Source organism: Schistocerca gregaria, unplaced genomic scaffold, assembly GCF_023897955.1.
Source record: "Schistocerca gregaria isolate iqSchGreg1 unplaced genomic scaffold, iqSchGreg1.2 ptg000699l, whole genome shotgun sequence".
In the NCBI taxonomy this organism is placed as follows: Eukaryota; Metazoa; Arthropoda; class Insecta; order Orthoptera; family Acrididae; genus Schistocerca; species Schistocerca gregaria.
In genome coordinates, this window is record NW_026062078.1 from 72,501 (window position 1) to 77,500 (window position 5,000).

Genomic DNA, 5,000 nt, shown 5'->3' on the forward strand with positions numbered 1-5,000 from the left:
ACGTTTACCCCAGAACGGTTTCACGTACTTTTGAACTCTCTCTTCAAAGTTCTTTTCAACTTTCCCTCACGGTACTTGTTCGCTATCGGTCTCGTGGTCATATTTAGTCTCAGATGGAGTTTACCACCCACTTGGAGCTGCACTCTCAAGCAACCCGACTCGAAGGAGAGGTCCCGCCGACGCTCGCACCGGCCGCTACGGGCCTGGCACCCTCTACGGGCCGTGGCCTCATTCAAGTTGGACTTGGGCTCGGCGCGAGGCGTCGGGGTAGTGGACCCTCCCAAACACCACATGCCACGACAGGCGGCAGCCTGCGGGGTTCGGTGCTGGACTCTTCCCTGTTCGCTCGCCGCTACTGGGGGAATCCTTGTTAGTTTCTTTTCCTCCGCTTAGTAATATGCTTAAATTCAGCGGGTAGTCTCGCCTGCTCTGAGGTCGTTGTACGAGGTGTCGCACGCCACACCGCCAGCCGGCTGTGCACGCTACCGAGAAAGTACCGGTATGCGAACCGCCAGGCGACGGGCGCGCATCGCACGTTTAAGGAGACGCGGCCGGCCACACAGGCGACCACGACACTCCCACGTCTCCGAAGCGGGACAAACGCCGCGCGCTTCAGTATACGTAGCCGACCCTCAGCCAGACGTGGCCCGGGAACGGAATCCATGGACCGCAATGTGCGTTCGAAACGTCGATGTTCATGTGTCCTGCAGTTCACATGTCGACGCGCAATTTGCTGCGTTCTTCATCGACCCACGAGCCGAGTGATCCACCGTCCTGGGTGATCTTTTCCTTTTCAGTCTCCCACTGTCTCTTTCAAGACAGTAGCATTTGCGGGACTGAGGCGTCTGACGGCCCCTGTTCCACTATTTTTTTTTGTGTCCAACGGCCTCACAGCCGATGGGCGTCGTACGGCTCCACACCGGAGCGGACAGGCACTCGGGCGAACGTCATTCAAAACCGGCGCCAGGCGCCAGGTACCGCAGGCCAGCCGCTCCAGAGCTTCAGCGCTCGTACCACACAACAACAACACTTCCGCTAGTTTTGAGAGGCACGCGTGGTTCCGCACGCGGCGCACGGCCACTGCCGTACAGGTAGCGTGTTGCGCGACACGACACGACACGCACATCGAAAGACATGCAGTCTAGTCGGTAATGATCCTTCCGCAAGTTCACCTACGGAAACCTTGTTACGACTTTTACTTCCTCTAAATGATCAAGTTTGGTCATCTTTCCGGTAGCATCGGCAACGACAGAGTCGATGCCGCGTACCAGTCCGAAGACCTCACTAAATCATTCAATCGGTAGTAGCGACGGGCGGTGTGTACAAAGGGCAGGGACATAATCAACGCGAGCTTATGACTCGCGCTTACTGGGAATTCCTCGTTCATGGGGAACAATTGCAAGCCCCAATCCCTAGCACGAAGGAGGTTCAGCGGGTTACCCCGACCTTTCGGCCTAGGAAGACACGCTGATTCCTTCAGTGTAGCGCGCGTGCGGCCCAGAACATCTAAGGGCATCACAGACCTGTTATTGCTCAATCTCGTGCGGCTAGAAGCCGCCTGTCCCTCTAAGAAGAAAAGTAATCGCTGACAGCACGAAGGATGTCACGCGACTAGTTAGCAGGCTAGAGTCTCGTTCGTTATCGGAATTAACCAGACAAATCGCTCCACCAACTAAGAACGGCCATGCACCACCACCCACCGAATCAAGAAAGAGCTATCAATCTGTCAATCCTTCCGGTGTCCGGGCCTGGTGAGGTTTCCCGTGTTGAGTCAAATTAAGCCGCAGGCTCCACTCCTGGTGGTGCCCTTCCGTCAATTCCTTTAAGTTTCAGCTTTGCAACCATACTTCCCCCGGAACCCAAAAGCTTTGGTTTCCCGGAGGCTGCCCGCCGAGTCATCGGAGGAACTGCGGCGGATCGCTGGCTGGCATCGTTTATGGTTAGAACTAGGGCGGTATCTGATCGCCTTCGAACCTCTAACTTTCGTTCTTGATTAATGAAAACATACTTGGCAAATGCTTTCGCTTCTGTTCGTCTTGCGACGATCCAAGAATTTCACCTCTAACGTCGCAATACGAATGCCCCCGCCTGTCCCTATTAATCATTACCTCGGGTTCCGAAAACCAACAAAATAGAACCGAGGTCCTATTCCATTATTCCATGCACACAGTATTCAGGCGGGCTTGCCTGCTTTAAGCACTCTAATTTGTTCAAAGTAAACGTGCCGGCCCACCGAGACACTCAACAAAGAGCACCCTGGTAGGATTTAAACGGGGTCCGCCTCGGGACGCGAAAGCACCCCTTCGGCTCGCCCCACCGGCAGGACGTCCCACGATACATGCCAGTTAAACACCGACGGGCGGTGAACCAACAGCGTGGGACACAAATCCAACTACGAGCTTTTTAACCGCAACAACTTTAATATACGCTATTGGAGCTGGAATTACCGCGGCTGCTGGCACCAGACTTGCCCTCCAATAGATACTCGTTAAAGGATTTAAAGTGTACTCATTCCGATTACGGGGCCTCGGATGAGTCCCGTATCGTTATTTTTCGTCACTACCTCCCCGTGCCGGGAGTGGGTAATTTGCGCGCCTGCTGCCTTCCTTGGATGTGGTAGCCGTTTCTCAGGCTCCCTCTCCGGAATCGAACCCTGATTCCCCGTTACCCGTTACAACCATGGTAGGCGCAGAACCTACCATCGACAGTTGATAAGGCAGACATTTGAAAGATGCGTCGCCGGTACGAGGACCGTGCGATCAGCCCAAAGTTATTCAGAGTCACCAAGGCAAACGGACCAGACAAGCCAATCCGATTGGTTTTGATCTAATAAAAGCGTCCCTTCCATCTCTGGTCGGGACTCTGTTTGCATGTATTAGCTCTAGAATTACCACAGTTATCCAAGTAACGTGGGTACGATCTAAGGAACCATAACTGATTTAATGAGCCATTCGCGGTTTCACCTTAATGCGGCTTGTACTGAGACATGCATGGCTTAATCTTTGAGACAAGCATATGACTACTGGCAGGATCAACCAGGGAGCTGCGTCAACTAGAGCTGAGCAGCCGGCCGCCCGGGAGTGTGTCCCGGGGGCCCGCGCGAACACGCAAGCGTCCGCTCAATTATTCTGCAAACAGGAGGAGGCCGAGCTCCCCTGCACGATACACCTCGAAACCCTCTCAGGTCCCGGCGGCGCACAGCGCCGTCCTAGGTACTTGGTCGGTTTCGAGAGAGGCGCAATCGCCCGGAGTTAGGCGAGTAGACGGTTTTAGTGCGAACACCCTTGCTCCCAACTGAGCTTGCCGCTGCCGACAGAGGCCCGGGAGCGTGCTGTCGTGGCATTGCCGGCGGGAGACAACACGCGCCACCTATGGTGACCGGCAGCTCCAACGCCAGCGCCACACAAGGGCAAAGCCCCACTTGGGTGCAGAAGCGAACTCTCCCAGCACAGCGCACGCGCCAACACGTCCGCACAACTGCGATACAAACCACCTGCGAGAACCGCTGGGGCGACCGAGCAGCAGACGGCGTCGCGGCGCCGAGTGCCAGGCGGCGGCGCATCCTCAACGCACACAGTCCTCAATCAGACCAGCACACTGCAGATGTCCACCGCGCTTCGCACCGGGCTCGGCTGAACCAACTTTGGCCGCCAGGCGCCGCGTGCAGGGTGCGCCGCAGCGTAGCTGCGCCGCCTGCCGAGCCCGTCGGATGGCGCTCCTGCCACTCGGCGCCCCCCACCAGCCGCCTGTTGCGCGTGCGCCCACGCAGCGCGCGGCCAACACGCCGGGCGGCCCCCCTTCACCGGCCGGGAACAGTCCCACCAAGCCACCGCCGCGTATCGCTTCATACCCACATGGGCCTAGTCACGTGTGTGGATGTGGCGGGTACCGCTGAAACAACCGGTTAATAGCTGTACCGATCGTCGCCATCACAGATTCACCTCCAGCGTGAACAACCGCTCAACAACGGATTTCCAGTTCATTTGCGTATCTTGGGCAGTAAACGTAGATGTCCACCTACATTTGCGAATTCAACAATTCTTGCATGCCAGGATGTCATGTGTCACGACACGCTACATCAGACCACATACACACTGCGACATGTGCAGAAGAGAACACGTGGAAGGTGGCCCGCGCACGTATGCGATGTCCCTTCCACGATCCACTGTCAACCGGCATCTGCGGCATGTCCCAGATATGGAACGCGGTCCACCAGGGTAGCACTTTGTGTGAGGCAATACGACAAAGTCGGAATACACGCGTCACTACATCACACGGCTCACGCTGACCTGACCTGACTCACCGCACCACCACCCCCAGCGACCCAGGGTGACATACAATGCGTTCGTACGTTCCTCCCACACGCCTCTACGGCGTACCACAGTGCAACCTAGCTGTTATTGGGAGACGAGACAAGTAGCATCGAGCACAACATATGGAAATTGAGATTCGACACCGTTGGGCACAGCCAGCGTACGGTCACACGTATCACACTACTTCACTCTGTACGTAACTACCGATGATCGGTACAGCGTGTGGGTTACGCGTACGACATCAGCGGACAATGGACACAGACCATACCACGACGTACACTGAGGGCGTCGACATCTGAACGCAACTGAACAGCTGCGAGGCTCATTTAACACTCAAACGCCAGACCGACCAGCTTGAGAGGACGGAGACACAAAGAGAGGGGCAGAGGGGGGGGGGGGCGATATAGTCCTATTGCAGTACAATTGACAGTGGATAGCGGGAATATGTGGAAAGTAAGCAACACTCGCAAGACATCTACATGAGGATAACAACGACACCAGAGATTCCGAGCAGTGAACTATGTTAGGCAAAGGGACAACGTGGGTTAGGTTAAGGGACAACGTGGGTTAGGTTAAGGGACAACGTGGGTTAGGTTAAGGGACAACGTGGGTTAGGTTAAGGGACAACGTGGGTTAGGTTAAGGGACAACGTGGGTTAGGTTAAGGGACAACGTGGGTTAGGTTAAG

The 5,000-nt window shown here is 55.9% G+C and overlaps 3 non-coding genes across 3 annotated transcripts in view; all 3 read right to left on the reverse strand.

Moving 5' to 3' along the window:
* LOC126320070 (large subunit ribosomal RNA) overlaps positions 1-438 on the reverse strand; it is a 4,222-nt gene extending 3,784 nt beyond the window's left edge. Inside the window, exon 1 of the ribosomal RNA XR_007557838.1 lies at positions 1-438. This exon is cut by the window's left edge and continues 3,784 nt beyond it. This is a non-coding gene — a ribosomal RNA (large subunit ribosomal RNA).
* A 188-nt stretch (positions 439-626) lies between these two features.
* Positions 627-781, reverse strand: LOC126320075 (5.8S ribosomal RNA). Its single transcript, XR_007557842.1, has one exon. It is a non-coding gene; the product is annotated as a 5.8S ribosomal RNA (ribosomal RNA).
* A 368-nt stretch (positions 782-1,149) lies between these two features.
* LOC126320060 (small subunit ribosomal RNA) lies at positions 1,150-3,042 on the reverse strand. Its single transcript, XR_007557829.1, has one exon. It is a non-coding gene; the product is annotated as a small subunit ribosomal RNA (ribosomal RNA).
* Between the last annotated feature and the right edge of the window lie 1,958 nt (positions 3,043-5,000).